General features: G+C 46.5%; 1 long non-coding RNA gene across 2 annotated transcripts in view; it reads left to right on the forward strand.

The window, feature by feature from the left end:
- LOC100579768 overlaps positions 1 to 15,937 on the forward strand; it is a 309,638-nt gene extending 293,701 nt beyond the window's left edge. The window contains exons 7-9 of one of the 2 annotated variants that reach the window (XR_004026205.1): positions 11,205 to 11,341; positions 14,054 to 14,257; positions 15,659 to 15,937. This is a non-coding gene — a long non-coding RNA (uncharacterized LOC100579768). The remainder of the gene's footprint in view (positions 1 to 11,204; positions 11,342 to 14,053; positions 14,258 to 15,658) is intronic. The other variant, XR_004026206.1, reaches the window with a different exon arrangement.
- The last annotated feature ends 459 nt before the right edge of the window (positions 15,938 to 16,396 follow it).

Here is a 16,396-nt window from a genome sequence, read left to right on the forward strand (position 1 = left end):
TTGTTCCTTGATATTCTTTCCATTGAAAGATGGGATATATGACTTTTCCTTGAGTCTGCAGGCTTGTGACTGCTTTATGCAGCTCCTGCCTGGTTTTCTGAGCATACTTATTCTGGGGAAAGCACTGAGACTGTCGAGCTGAAGAGGTCCCTGGTGGGTGCTCTTGTTTGTAGCCTCAGCTGAGCTCCCAGCATCAGCTAGCAACCTTGAGAGCCGCCATCTTGGATGCACATGTAGGCCCTCTGCACCTTCAAAAGTCGGCGGCCCGGCTGACATCTGACCACAAGGGCATGGGAAACTCCAAGTGAGAACCACCCAGCCAAGCCCATCCCAAATTCTTGACCAAAAAAATCATGCAACATAAAACAATTATTGTTTTACAGCACTAAGTTTTGCAGTAAATATGTAATCCACAATAGTAATGAGAACCCCACCTTAACTCTTCCTCCTACGTACTAGGCAGTCATGAGAAAAACCTTTTTTTGAACACTCTGGGCATCAGATTTCTTATCTGTAAGTTAAAAGTGATAACATATATTGATGTGGTTGTTGTTTCAAGCAAAAGCAAGTTTTGTCCAAAACCTAGCATGCTTCTCCACACAAATAATATTTTCTCAAATTTAAGATGCCTTCATTTTATGACTCACCCTTAATTCATGTGTACTAAGAAAGAAACAAATGCTTCCAATGAAACTACTGCATTACTGTATGCCACTGGTTGTAGGACACATACCTATTTTGGAGATATTGAACTTTGAAAAGATGTATGTCTTAGCATCTTTGATTTAAAGACTGATTAACATAAGCACCTAGCTAAGCCCAGGCAAAAAACAAGATCCCCAAGATTAGAGTTTGTGAAGTGTAAGAGGAGACGTTAAAGCAAATGTACCTTTGTATGAAAGTCTCCAATCTGCCATTCTGTTTTATATGATAAAACACAAAGATTAGTACAGACATCCTTGTGGTCCAGACAAAAAGTGCCTTCCTTGTCAGCCGTCAAATGGTTAGAATTCAAATGACATCACGTCACAATTATTTAGCCAAAATGTATTTTGCAAAAGGGATGAAGTCAGATCCCTAAATCTGGCTGTGAGTCGATAAGTTGTTTTCAGCAGTAACTCATCCCTAGTAATAGTAATAGTCCAAGCCCCATTTCTCTTTGGTTCTTGAGAATTTCCTTTTTTTTAGGACACGAACTAGTATTTCCTTGAGTATTCCAGCCAATGGGCAGAAGGGGTCTAGGCAGTGGGCAAAAGGATGACACAGGGAGACCCAGGGCCACATCTAGTGGGACAGAAACATAAGCATCAGCTTCCTAGCAGGCTTGATGCTAAGTGTTCACATGGAGCTCTGCAGTTAGTAGAGCTGCCCAGAGTGCTACTATGCTAATCCTCATGTGAAAGGCAAACCTACTTCAGGACCAGAGAGGTTAAGTCTCTTCCCCAAAGTCACACAGCTTGATTATGTCAACTTAGACCATCAGACACCAGAGCCTGTACTTATACCCACAGCACTGTACTAACCAGAATGTTTGCAAAGACACAGAAATAATCATAAGAGGCTCCAACAAACCCAAAGCTCGCACCACAACAGCTGTCTTGTCAGCTTTACCTAAACAGAGAATTTCTTTTAATCCATACCATCTTACTTTGTTCAGTATGGGTTTTCCGATAAGGCCGTTCTTACCTCCTTCTCTTTCTGGTAAAAACTAAAACATCCTTCAAGACCCAGCTCAAATGGGACAACTTAACTCCTTGTTCCTACAGGGTGGGCCCTGGCTGTGTTTGGCTCCAGCATATTGTCCCTGGGGCTGCGTGGCTGGCTGTCCTGGAATTGTTGGGAGTGGTTTCTGTTGATTACTCCTATTGGACTGGAAGTTTCTTGAGGTTCTGGAGTTAGACTGAGTTTGACTCTATGATTTACAGCTATGTCCTTGGACAAATGTCTTAGCTTTCCTGAGCTTTAATTTTCTTATCTACTTCCCAGAATTGTCGTAATGCAGCATCTTTGCTTAGGTTGCACGGTCAGTGCCCAATATTGTTTACTGTTATGTGATTGGCACTTGTGGAGCATCTTTGTGCATTATCTCAGTCTTCATCAGCCCTCTGAGGTAAATTCTTTCACTACCACCCCTTTTTCACAGATGAGGAAACTGAGGTGAAACCTCTTGCCCATGGTTCCACAGCTCAGATGTGACAAAACTGGGCTGTAATCGTACCTTTTTAAACTCCCTTCACTCGATGGAATCCCAGTGAAAGCCTCCATGAACTGATTGCCAAGGATGTTTTGTCCTGTATCAGTCTCTTTAGATGTGTTTTAATTCAGATCTTAATTTTCCACTCATTTGTGCCTAGGTGACATTATCCTAATTTGCAGGAAAATGATGCCGCAACCAGCTTTGTCTCTGTAAACTGTGGTTGTTTACACATTTCAGGCATCTGGTAATAATGTGTCCCTCCACCTGGCTCTTATGCGTGGCAGATTATTAACACCACAACTGCCCATTTAGTTAATGAATCAAAAACATGGATCACTCCCATTATTGGCCTTGAAAAGCTCAAGCAAACTCTTAAGCATAACTAAGGGCCCACCTCGTTTTCCAACCCAAAGAATGCCAGGGCTACGCCTGCTATTTACTTTGAATGATTGGCTCACCAAGGTTTTTGCTGGTTTTCTGTGTTGCTGCGATCATGGAAATCCTCTAACTCTGCTGACATTCCTGATGTGTTACTTTTTTTTTTGTTTTTTTTTCTTTTTTTGAGATGGAGTCTCGTTCTGTCTCCCAGGCTGGAGTGCAGTGGAGCAATCTTGGCTCACTGCAACCTCCACCTTCCGCCTCCCAGGTTCAAGCATTCTTCTGCCTCAGCTTCCCGAGTAGCTGGGATTGCAGACACGTGCCACCACGCCCGGCTATTTTTTGTGTTTTTAGTAGAGATGGGGTTTCACCATGTTGTCTAGGCTGGTCTCAAACTCCTGACCTCAAGTGATTTGCCCACCTCGGCCTCCTAAAGTGCTGGAATTACAGGTGTAAGCCACCGTGCCCAGCCGCTACTTGTTTTTTTTCCTCAAGACATAACAGTTAAATTCCCCCCCAAAAAACAAGTTTGATTTTATTTGCCAGAGAAGGTTCTGAGTAAGCAGAACAAGATCCATTACTAAATCAAGCCTCACCCCACACCTTGGCAGCCCCCTCAGCAAGGTAGGTGCCTTGTTTGGCAGAATGGTGGAGATCTTCCTGTCTAAGCATGGATCTGGTGAAAGCCCATGGGCTCAAGGCAGGGGCCAGGGTTAATTCACGGTCCCAGCTCATGGTGCAGACTGGCCAGTGAAAGACACACTCAGGGCTTCAGCAATGTCCTTGGCTGCTGGTTTACCTTCACTTTCAGCAGCAGTAGAGGGGTTGGTCATACCTAAGGTGGAGAAAGATGTCGGGGCAGGGGTTGGGGGATGGAGCTAATATTATTGAAAGCCCACTTTGTGCCAAGCACTGAGCGAGGTTCCCCATTTGCAGGTATTCGGGGATTGTCTACCTACTTATTATTGTTAACTTCTAGTTTCTTTCCATTGTCCTCAGAGTAGATGCTGTGCATGACTTCAGTCCTTTGAAAGTGGTTGAGGTTATTTTATGGCTCAGTGTCCTGTGACGAATGTTGCATGTGCACCTGAAAAGAATGCGTCGTCTGCAGTTTGGGGATGGAGTGTTCCATAAATATCAACTGCGAAAGGTCCAGTACTCAGCTGGTATAGACTCACTGTTCAAGAAAAACTTGTTCTTTCATTTATCACCATGATTACCAGAGACGCCCACAAGCAAGAGGCTATTTTGCTAGTTGTGTAGACCAGCGGTTTCGGGAGAGAATGTAGTCTTCACTCTGCAGTGAGCTCAGAGGAGGAGAGAGGGAAAAAGTCCATGTGGGTGAGAAGGCACTGCCAGGCCCTGACCCCAGGAGGCAGGTGCTGTGCCAACTTGTCCTCCATGTGGCCCAAATAAGAAGAAAAGGCCAAGAACTCTGAACAGATCACTGAGGCCAGGGGAAAATATCTTGAGATTTCCTGGAGGGAGGGAAATTTACCCATGGAAATGAGAGAAGCTATGTGTGGTAAGACCCCTTCTCATCTCAAGCACTTAGCCAAAACTGATCTGATCAGAGACCTACTGTCTTAGTCCATTTTGGCTGCTACAACAGAATACTTTAAGACTAAGTTCACTTCTCACAGTTCTAGAGGTTTGGAAGTCCAAGATCAAGGTGCTGATAGATTCTGCGTCTGGTGAAGGCCCATTTCCTTGTTCATAAATGATTACTTTTTTGCAGTGTCCTAATGTGAAGGAAGGGGCAGGAGAGCTCTCTGAGGTCCCTTTTATAATGGTACTAATCTCAGTCATGAGGGGTCCACTGTCATGATCATCACCCCCCAATACTGGTACTAATCCCAGTCATGAGGAGAGCTCCACTGTCAGGACCGTCACCCCGCAAAGGCCCCACCTCCCAATACCATTACCCTGGAGGTTAGAATTTCAGCGTATGAATTTTGGGAGGACACAAATGTTCAGTCTATAACTGGGATGCGAGGATTCAACATTGCCCCTGCCCTTCTGGAATTTACAGGCCATGAGGGCATACAGATGATTAAACACACAATTACGCATAGCAGGGTGGGGGGGGTCATAATTGGAAAAGTATGTCGAGATTAGAAGAAAATCGTTTTTTCTTTGTTTCTCCCTCTCTCTTTCTCTGTTACGCATATTTGCAGACAAACCAGGAGGATTTCCACAGGGAAAGCTGAAAGGGGAAAACAACGGGATCCTATCTATAAGAAACTGTTAGAGAATGATTTCATGAAGAGTAAGGAACATGTGAGTTCACTAGGGCCTCACCCACTAAGATCAGAAATGCTTGGAACATTTTTTGTACCATAAACCCTTTTGGCAAACTAGAGAAGCTATGGACATGTTTTCAGAATAATGCTTTTAAAATGCATATAACAAAATCCTCGGATTTTATTTCAAAGGATTGCAAAGAAAACCAATCATGTTGAATTCAGTTCTACACATGGGCCTTCCCCTCCACCTCACTCAATCTATGGGACGGGGACCTGGATGTTTATGGAGTAGTGGGGATGTTTATGGAGTAGTGGGGAGATACTTTGCAGACAAAGAAAAAAGTCTTTCCCAGGGCCAGCAGTTTTCTATATTTATGGAATTCGTCACCTCCAAGGAGGGCCTGACTAGAGTTTTTACTTTCAAATAGGTTTGGGTAACTGCACAGAAGACTGTCTTTACCTGCGTTTGGTGAGCTTACGGTTTCTGTTTCTTTTCTCAAAAGACTGTGTGTCCAAAATTCCAGAAAGTAGACATATTGATGCAATTGAATTGCCCACCTTTTACATTTCCCTTATTGTTCCATGGATGGAGTATAATGAATTGGCAATGGAGGGAAGAGAAAAGTTAAAGGCTGACTTTGATGGGGGGCTAAGTCATCAGAGAGCATGTTTCTTAGGGAGCCTTTGGTCACTTGTTAGGCTTTGGAATCCTCTTTGGGAGTTCACCAAATAGAGTGCAGCCCAGGAGGATGGGGGGCTGAGGAGAAGTCAGAGGTTCAGGGAAGACCCAGGTCATATTCTGGGAGGTGGCAGGGGCTGTGGTCCCATGAGATCAGACACCAGTTATGAAGGAACTACTGGCAGACACTTTGCTCATTAATGTCACCCCCCATGCTCATTACCACGCTAGGACCTGGGGTCCCCACTATACCACTGAGACAACAGTTGCTGAGCATAGTTAATCCAAGATCATCCAGTGAGCAGCAGTGGAGCTAAGATCTGATTCCACATAATCTAGGCTCCTAAATATTTTTTTTTTTCTATTGCCACATGCCCAGCAGCCTCCCTGTGGCATGGAGGTCATGGGTGCAGCTTGTGGAGTCAGGTTGCCAGGTTTCGATTCCAGCTCCTCTATTTAAATAGCTTGATGATCCCAGCTCAGTTCCTGATCCTCCTCTGTAAAATGGGAATAATTTTTTCACCTTTCCCACAGACTTTCCTGGAGGATTAAAGGGAGAATGTATCTAAAGCTCTGAGCACACGTGCCTGGCATGTGAGTGCTCCGTAAATGTTAGTGACTGTAATTATTATTAGCCCAGCAGGACAGGGAGGGGTGTTAGGTCCCTGGGGGCGATCACTCCTCTGTTTACTCCTCGGACTGTCCGGGCCTGGCAGGCCTTCATGAGTTTGTTTTTCCTCTCCCCAGGTTGCCCTGGTGCTCTGCAGTGACCGGCAGGGCTGAGATGATTGTACAACCTGCACTCTGGGCCAAGTCCGGTACTCGTCCCGGCTGTCGGCTAAGCCTGCACTGCTATGGGTGAGGGAATCACTCCTCTCCGGCTGGCTTTCTCACGCTGGAGAAGCCTGACCTTTATTCAGAATCATCCTCCAGTGCCCGCATCACACAGCACCCTGGCTCACCCACCCCTCCCCCAACATGTCCTTTACATTCTCATCTGAGGAGATAATGGGGCTCCAGTGTCCCCAAGACAGCTGCTTTTCCTTTCTTCTTCATTCTTGATAACTCTCTGTTCTCCAGAGAGTGCTGCTTAGACTCTAGAGGGATACATGAAAGGGCGGTAAGGTGACAAAGAAAACAGCTGGGTTCAATCCTGGCTGCATACTCAGTGTGGGACAAAACAACTGCTCTACCTTTAAAGTTACTTATCAGGATAATATATAGTATTTCATGTATATATACATACATTTATAATAATATGTAATACATTTTTGTTAAGTTGTGAGGATGGTAAAAGCTTATCTCAGTGCCTGGCATGTCATAAGCACCCCACAGGTGCCAGCTGGCATCATTAGCAGTCATAGGAAATCTCAGGGTGTGTCTCCATTCCAGGCTTTGTGGCCTGTGGGTCTGAGTGTCCCCGTTGTCCTGTGGGGTTGCTGAGAGCTGTCCTCATAAGGTTGTGAGGGTGGGAATGTGAGAGGAGTTTGAGAAAGCTGAAGCCCAACAGGTCAACAACTGGACTGAGCTGTCCTCTTCTCCCCTGGGCCGTGTGCAAGCTTTGGGCCTGGTGGTGACACTTACCCCTGCATCCCACTGGGCTGGCCCAGCTGATCCTCCCAGTGCAGGGGCTGGGAAGCTGCAAAGAACCCTTAGGCTCAGAATTTCCAGCTGTCCACCAGCCCCCCTGCTGTGTCTCATTTATTTTTCTCTGTCTCCTTTTCCATCTCCCCTTCCAGCACCTTCTGAAACTCCCTAGTCTTGTGCTACCAACACACCAAGGCCTTTGCTCAACTGTCACATCAGACAGATGGCTCAGGTGTCCCCAGCTCCCTGAAGCTCTTCCCTTCCCCTCCTCTGGGCAGGGGCCTTAGGCCTTCCTCTGACTGATCCAGCCCACCTCCCAGTGTCCATACTATTAGGTTGGTGAAAAAGTAATTGTGATTTTTGCCATTAAAGGTAATGGCAAAAACCGCAATTACTTTTTCACCAACCTAATAACTTTTGCACCACCAGGAGATCTCCTGACATCTGCTCAGTCTTCCATCCTGCTCTCTGGGACTTTATTCTTTCTGTTCTTTCTGTTTCTTGCTGCCTGCAGTGCCCCCACCTCCTTTGGCTGAAATGCTGCCCTCTTCCATCCTGCCCAGATGCCTCTTCCACCAAGTTTTTCCGACTGCCGCGTCTGGAATAATACATATATGCAACTTTAAGATCTGTCTTTCTTTTTTGATCTTTTCATATTTTTTTTATTTCTATTTTGGTTATTTGCTGCCATAATCCTTAAGGAAAAGATTCTACCATCACAACGCCTAAGCAGCTTGGATCACGGAAAGAGCTTGGGCTTCTCTCCCCACTTCTGTTCTCTCATCAGTAAAGTGGGGATAAGCATTGTAAATAACCAACCCTCTGAAGAGTTGCTGTAAGGCTTGGCCGGACACAGTGGCTCACGCCTATAATCCCAGCACTTTGGGAGGCCGAGGTGGGTGGATCACCTGAGGTCAGGAGTTCGAGACTAGCCTGGCCAACATGGTGAAACCCCATCTCTACTAAAAATACAAAAATTAGCCAGGCTTGGTGGCAGGTGCCTGTAATCCCAGCTACTCAGGAGGCTGAGGCAGGAGAATCTCTTGAACCCGGGAGGCGGAGGTTGCAGTGAGCTGAGATCACGCCATTGCACTCCAGCCTGGGGGACAAGAGCAAGACTTCGTCTCAAAAAACAAAAAATAAAAAGAGTTGCTGTAAGGCTTGAAAGAGGCCTTTGGCATGAATATCACCTCCCCCAGGGCTCTGCACATTTTTTTCTTTTTTTGAGACAGAATCTAGCCCTGTCGCCCAGGCTGGAGTGCTACGGCACAGTCTTGGCTCACTGCAACCTCTGCCGCCCAGGTTCAAGGGATTCCCCTGCCTCAGCCTCCTGAGTAGCTGGGATTACAGGTGTGCACCACCACGCCCAGTTAATTTTTGTGTTTTTAGTAGAGACAGGGTTTCACCATGTTGACCAGGGTGGTCTCAAACTCCTGACCTTGTGGTCTGCCTGCCTCAGCTTCCCAAAGTGCTGGGATTATAGGCGTGAGTCACCATGTCCTCCCGGCTCTGCACATTTTAAGGAACCATTGAATAAGTGATTGAATGACTGAATGGATAAAGGCCTTTACTGTTCTACTTGAAGTTGTCAAAATGGATAGGTTTTTGCTACAGTCCTCGCCACCCCTCCTAATGCTACATCAGCAGCATGGTGTACGCACCTGCAAACATGCACCTACAAACCTAGGCTCTGCGTCAGGTTGCCAGGTCACCTAAATGAATTCTTCTAAAACTATGAATTCTTCTAAAACAGGGGTCAGCAAACTATGATCCGCAAGTTAAATCCAGTCCAGTGCCTGTTTTTGTACAGCTTGCACATTAAGGATTTTTGCTACGTTTTTAAATGGTTTCTTACATAGAAAATGTTACATTTTTAAATATAAATGTAAATTAAATGCAAATATAAACATTTACATTTTTAGATGTTTAAATAAAAAAATCACAAGAAGTGTAATTTTATAGCATGAAAATTATAGGAAATTCTATCATTAGCATTTATAAACAAAGTTTTATTGGCACACAACTATGCTTGTTCATTTATGTATTGTCTACATAAGCTATAGTTGGTGTGTGTAGAGCTTTCACTCAATGATGGCACAGTTGAGTAGTTTCAACAGAGATGGGATGGCCTACAAAACCAAAATATTTACTACTTGGCCTATTACAAAAAAATTTTGTGCTGATCCTTGGTCTATGAAACAGGAGCAATGATGAATACCTACCCATCGTGTGTGGGTAAAATGTTAAAGTGCTTGATATCAAGTGGGCACTCAAGAAAAGTTTTTTCTTCTACTCTCTGTTCCTCCCTGTCTTCATTCCCTTTCACAGAGGGCTCTTTTATTTCAGGGTCCAAGCCATGAAAACCATAGAAAAAGGATGACAGGGAGACTCTGAACCAGTGCCATGCCCATACCAGGCCTCAAAACAGCAGAGCTGTGTTTGTCATCTCCACCTTCCTGCTCCAGAGCCTCCCCCAGACCTCTCAGTCTATGGGACTGTTGGTAGACAGGCAGAGTTTAAATCCATTGCATCTTTTGCATCTCGTGATTCCAGACGTGGATAGGGCCAGACCTGCATGGCCTGCCCTGGAGAGCAGCTTCTATTAGGTTTATCAGAGGCTGGACAGTCAGTGTCCACTGCATCTTTTCTTGCTTTGGGCGTTAAAACTTGGGCTGCTGTTGCATAGGAGATTGCAGCTGCAGTTTGGCTTGGCTAAAGATGAGATGCAGCCTCTGGGTTGAAATTGAGGGTCCTGATTCTGCTTTGAGAGATGGTATGGCATCCTGAAAAGAACCGAGATTTGGAATCTGGGCTGGAATCCCAGCTGTGCCCCTCACAAGTTCTAGGATTCGTACCTTTTTCTTTTTCTGAAAAGTGGGGATGATGCTTTTTCTTGGGGTGAGGGTGGGGTGTTGGCAGGGTTCTCCACCATGTAAGTTTGAGGGAGCAGGGTTTTGCATTTTCCTGCACTGAAGCCCAGCTTCTAGAACAGTGCCTGGCTTGGGGGTGAGTGCTCAGCAAACACCTGCCTTAGGAAGGAGATTAAAAGATGTAGAGTTCATGGCACACGATAGAATCTCATTAAGTGGTCACATTACCATTGTCTGTACTCAACCAGGATTTGGCACACTATGATCCATAGCCTGTTTTTGTAAATAAAATTTTATTGGAACATAGCTATGCCCATTTCTTTGCATATTGTCTGTGGCTGCTTTCCTGCTATAGTGGGGGAGTGGAATCGTGAGACAGACCTGTGCCCTGCCGAGCCTAAAATATATATTGTCTGGCTCTTTACAGCAAAACTTTGTGGCTTCTGCTCTGAATGTCAGGGTGACCCTGTCTGAGGATGATCGTGGATTTCATTTTCCCTTGTTTGTTAGTGTTGCGGTCAGTCACAAGTTAAAAACAACCAGCTTGAGGTACGCATTCTCGATACCGTTTCTAAGATACTTATGGAGACTCTTCTTTTCTGCTCCAATTCTGCCACACTCTTTCTGCATGGTCAGAACTGGCTTCTCTGTGCCCTCCAGATCTCATATGTATGATGGTGTTACTTTCATTTCTTTGTAAAAAGAAACTCAACCCACCTGTCAATTGCTGGTATATTCATTAGAGATTAACCATGGGTCCTGCAACAAGTAGGCTCAGGGCACAGAGGACATGAGTCAAAATAAAAAAAGATAACCAACCAGGTACAACTGTGCTTTGTAATATTATAGAATAGAATGCTGATGGGGTACAGGAAGGAGTCCACTGTGTTTGTGGGGCACAGGGTACATAAGATTCTGATTTGCTTTTCCATCATGGTGAATGGCATGATCTTAGACACCTTAGTTAGCTTTATTCAAACTCAGTTTTCCAATCTGTAAAATGGCAATGTTCACTATATGCTGTCACTCTCTTGGATGGGCAGGGCCCACAGTTAGGAGCCTCTTGAGACCTTGGTATCTAGGGCAGTGAAGGAGAGCTTTCTGGAATGAGTGAACATATGTCAAATGCTCTGAGGTCCTCACTTGAAGGGTGCCCTGTCCCCTGTACCAGCTGAGCAATGCAGGTGGGCCACCGTCCTGCTACCATTTTATAGTCAGTGGATCCTTTTTTTTCTCTTTCTCTCCAGAAGGACAGAATAATGGGCTCCCAGATTCACAAGCCTCACCAAGAGGATCACCCCATGAACCCTTGGAGGCTGAGGAGTTCACTGAGGCTACTGCATCTTGAGACTCAGGATGAAGACCCAGCTTGGGGCTGTCAAAGGTGCAACCTGCCAGCTGAGACCTCCAGGGGTCAAGCCTGGGCCCTTTTGCCTTGTTCATGGCTTAGGCCAGTGCTTAGCATATAGTAAACAACTTTTAAATGTTTATTAGAGGACGTATGGTGGGTCATCCCTTCTGAATGGCACACTGTCCATTGTCATTGTCCTCAGGGGCTCCAGCCTTAGGTGCTTCTTAAACTGCGATGGGAATGATGGCCGCAGGTGGGCCCAGGGCTCAGCATGAGAGCTTACAGCAGGCTGTGCTCCACCCCACCCGGGCCCCCAGTCTTGCCATGTTTCCTCTGCCTCACCAGGCTGGCCTAGAAACTGCTTCCAACTGAAGCCAGCCAATATGCCTGCCCCTAACCACACCTACAACTCTAGGGTCACGCTTAGTCTAGATCAGCGGTCCTTAAACTGTAGCCTTTGCTGGGCACAGTGGCTCATGCCTGTTATCCGAGAACTTTGGGAGGCCAAGGCAGGTGGATCACTTGAGGTCAGAAGTTCGAGACCAGCCTGGCCAACATGGTGAAACCCCATCTCTACTAAAAATACAAAAATTATCCAGGCATGGTAGCACACACCTGTAATCCCACCAGCTTAGAAGGCTGAGGCAGGAGAATCGCTTGAACCTAGGAGGTGGAGGTTGCAGGATGCTGAGATAGCGCCACTGAACTCCAGCCTGGGCGACAGAGTGAGACTCCGTCTCAAAACAAACAAACAAAAACTACAGCCTTTGGGCTAAATCTGGTCGGTGTTCTGTGCTTATAAGAACTCTGAGTTAAGAACAATTTTTATGTCTCTAAAGGGTTGAAGAATACAAAAAGAATATTCAATAGAGACCATATGGCTAGCAAAGCCTAAAATATTGACCTTCTGGCCCTTTACAGAGAAGGTGTGCCAGTCGCTGGATTAGGCAGTGCTGACCGCACCCCAGGCTCCCTGTGAAAATTTCAACCACACAGACTCATTTCCTTTCTCTTATCAACACTGAGGCAGGTGTGATTATCATTCCTTGTAAACATGGAGAAAGTAAGGCACGGAGAGATTTAACTCGTTTACCTGAGAATCTATTAAGTAACAGAGCCAGGGTTCAAACCCAGGCAGTCCAGCTTGAGTCCATACTTCCTAGCTGCACTCTGGGCCATCAGCGTAGAGATGAGCTTCAGACAAGAACTCCCCTCTTAGTTTCTTCCCTCTCCTGCCCCACAGCCAGTGGACAGGCATTTTGCACCCCAGCCTGCCCCCAGGCAGCTCCTCCTTAGAGATTTCCTGCAGGAACTTAGACGGGGCTCTGGGACCACCCTCCTCTTCTGCCCTACCCAGCACCTGGAACTCTGCTTGATCCTGCTCCCTCTGAGGCTGGACACGTCTCCATGAGCCAGGCCTGAAGTTGTTCCCCTCTCTGGACCTCGGGGCCTCCCTTCCTAGGGGCAGTTCCTGTGTCCCCTCTCCTCTCTGCCTTCGCCCTGCTCGCACCATGTCCTTGGGGCTGGATATATAGTGTGCAGCCTTGGGAACAGGGCTGGGCTCAGGGGTTGGGAACAGAGGCCCAGGGCCCTGGCTGACCCTTTCTCATCCCCAGGAGGAGAAGCTGCTGTGTTTAGAGTGTCACAAAGAACAGTGCTGGAGGCTTCAGAAACCTCGGGAGATTCTGAACTTCTAGGCTGAGCAAATGGGATGGTGCCTCTGTGATCAACAGGCCTGGCAGAGGAGTGCAGGAGGGGGTGCGAATGGAAAGACAGTTGCCAAGGGTAACAGAGAGCTTTTCAAGTCACCCTTGTCCCCTCCCCACCTCACCATCAGGGCTAAGACTAAAACCTCACCATCCGGTTGCAGCCCCTCGGCCCTGGGGATGGAGATTAGTGCGCGTAGAGTGAAGGTAGAGAGGCCATGTTCTGGTTCTGTGACCTTGCACAGGTTACATAACACTCTGTGCCGCACTTTACTCGTTTTTAAAATGATGAAGATGATAACTACCTGGCAGGGTGTCTTATATTAGAGATAATACGGTTCCTGGCACTTTGTAAGCACTTGGTGTGAAATTGTCTTCTGCTGCTCCCCTTCCTCAGTCCACCCCTCCTCTGCAGAGGTTTCCTCCATGCTGAGCAAGCTGGCAGCACCGAAGTTCCTGCTGGGTGCATCCCTAGTGCCTTCTACCCAGGCCTCAGGACCCCCCAGGGATCCTGGCCCCTGTGGACAGGGACTTTTGTGCCCTCCTTCTCTGTTACCAGCAAGAGTGAGTCCTGCACTGAATTTCCATGGGATCATTGCTTGCTAACATTTGTGAGTGAGTTACTGTCTAGAAAGCAGCTTTTCTGGCCTTTTCCCATTAATTTCACAAAAGTTATCTTCTTTTGCCCTTACTACAGCCCTGTGAGAGGTTCATTACCCTATTTTACAGACAATTAATACTCCGAGATGAAATGACTCCCCTGGGGTCGCCCAGCTAAGCAGTGGAGAGTGGGCCTCCCACCCAGGGCTTCTCACTCTGACTCCCGTTCTCCGCGTCATTGCATATGGCGACATGCAGGTCACATGATCACACATCCCTAGCTGATATGGAATTGTGAGCTTCTCCTGGATCTTCCGAGGAAGGATGCTTTCAGGAGTGCTTTGGAATGAAGGCAATGGAGGCCAAGAGACCTCTAGGTCAAAGCCAGGCAGGAGGGTCCTCTCAGGGACCCAGCCAACAAGTTGCATGTCTCCCTCAGAGGCTTGAAGAGGCAGAACACCCCAGAGGAGCCTGGGGCCACCACACAGCGTCACTGTGGGAAAACGGCAGCAGGAAATGTCTTCTCACATGCGCGCTCCACCTCATTCCGCACCTTCCCTCCTTCTGGAAGCCTTGCCTGACCACTGGCCTGCCCCTTCTATGGGAATCACTACTGACCTTGCAGCTTACTATAGACTTATATGTATGCAGAAATATAATTTTAATTACTTTTGTATTGCTCCAAGAGTGATACCGAATCATGATAGAAAATTTAAATAAAATAGCCAAATACCAGTAATCACCCCAGTCAAATATACCCAGCCCACATTTTGATGTAAAATCTTCCAGTAAATTTTCTATGTGTATATATATATATATATATATATATATATATATATATATATTTTAGGAAGGAGATTATATTTTACATGCTGTTTTCTAAAATGTTCTTTTAAAACTGTATCATAAACATCTTTCCTTATAATTAAATAGTCTTCTACAACAAACTTTGCTAATGAATTTTTTTTTTATCACGGTCACTGTTGTGTTACATGCATCTTAGTTTAGCATTCTCAGTTACATTGCAAGCAACTTAAGCACTCAGGTTCCCCAGCCAGCCGCAGGATGGGTTTGTTCATTGATTGATGGTTGTATGGGGTGGAGGAGGGAAGTAGAAAGTGAGTGATATTTGGGTAAGCAAACCTGGGTTTAAATGCTGAGTCTGCAAATTCCATAAATTCTCCTTCCCTCCCTCCCTCCCTCCCTTCCTTTCTTCCTTCCTTCCTTCTTTCCTCCCTCCCTCCCTTCCTTCCCTCCTTCCCAAAACAAATGCCTTGTTGGATATTTTATGTCTTTATGTAAATATGCACTCATTTGAATATAATGTGGGCACCTCCTCTGAGTGGCCCTGAGCTTGGTTCTTGGATGTGGCAGGTGCACAAGAGAAACCAGGTCTCTGCTCTCCTGGAGCTCGATGCATCCAGTGTGGGGCACAGACTCAAATCAAGGCAATAGACAAAACCTAAGCAGGCCACTAGTGTTTAAGTACAACATCCACATGGATGGGAACGAGAATTACAGGGGAGTACACTTGAGCTGGGGTCCAGCAAAGCCCTCTCTGGGGAGGTGACAGTCAAGCCCAGACCTAAAGGAGCCTGCTGCAGGGAGGATGGAAAAGATGTTCTGACAAAGGCCTTGAGATGGGGAAGGCTTTGGTTTAGATGAGGAACTTCAGTTGGTCATCCCCTCTCTCATCCATCCTATTAAAACCACCTTTGCAAAAGGTATATCAGTGAGAAAATTATAACAGTAAGCTAAGCTAACCCAACCTCCATCTTGCCTTTCCCTTAATTATTCCTGGGCTATTGGATCAAGCTAACTTTGGAAGACATTTAGGCTACAGTTTAAATGACAATAGGCCTTGCCTAAAACTCAACCACTTTTGTAAAGCAGATAGGGGGCCATCAGGGTGCGGGGAGGAGGAGAGCATGAATCCTACTAAGGTGCAGACATTATTCCAGAGGTTATAAGATACGCGACTTTCCCAATTACTCCTGTGAATAACACTGCTATTATAGATTGGCCTTTTGAGACATCTTTCCAGGTTTTTTGCATATCTGACACCCATGGCTCCACCTGGAACTGATGGCTCCATGCAGAAGCAATTCAGCCCCACAGGAGGACAGCTTCAACCCATTACGATTTCATCTCTGCCCCAACCAATCAGCAGCAAGCACCTATTACCTGTCCACCCCAACCCCTTCCTCCAAACTGCTTTTGAAAAATCCCTAACCTAGGAGCTTTCAACAAGATGATATGAGTACGAACTCCATCGCCCACGTGGCGTGGCCAGCCTCGTGTCTATTAAATTCTTTTTGTACTACAATGCCGTGGTCTTTCTTGATGCAGTGGGCAGGAATAACCCCTTGGGCAGTAACAAATTTGGAGTCTCGTGGGATTGTGCTGGTGGCTACCTGTGTATGATTCGGTAGCCCCCTGCTGGCAACAGGCCTGGAGGCCAGCTCAAGCAGCTGCCTAGTTCTCCTGGCAGAGAGATGGGGGCTGACTCTGGCACCATCTCTACCAGCGGGACACTGCTGACCATGGTGCACGGATGCAGTGGGCAGGAAGAATCTCTCGGGCAGTTATGCTATCTATCCAGTCCATCTGTCACATGTATCCAGACTATGACCTCCTCTCACTTCTTGTTCGAAGCCACCCTCATTCCTGCCTGGAATTTTTGCAACAGCCCCTGGGCTGGTCTCCCAGCTTCTGCCTTTGCCTCTCAATCTGTCTTCAAAACAACAGCCAGGGTGATCCTTTGAAATGACAGCCAGAGCAC

The sequence above is a fragment of the Nomascus leucogenys genome, chromosome 16 (assembly GCF_006542625.1).
Source record: "Nomascus leucogenys isolate Asia chromosome 16, Asia_NLE_v1, whole genome shotgun sequence".
In the NCBI taxonomy this organism is placed as follows: Eukaryota; Metazoa; Chordata; class Mammalia; order Primates; family Hylobatidae; genus Nomascus; species Nomascus leucogenys.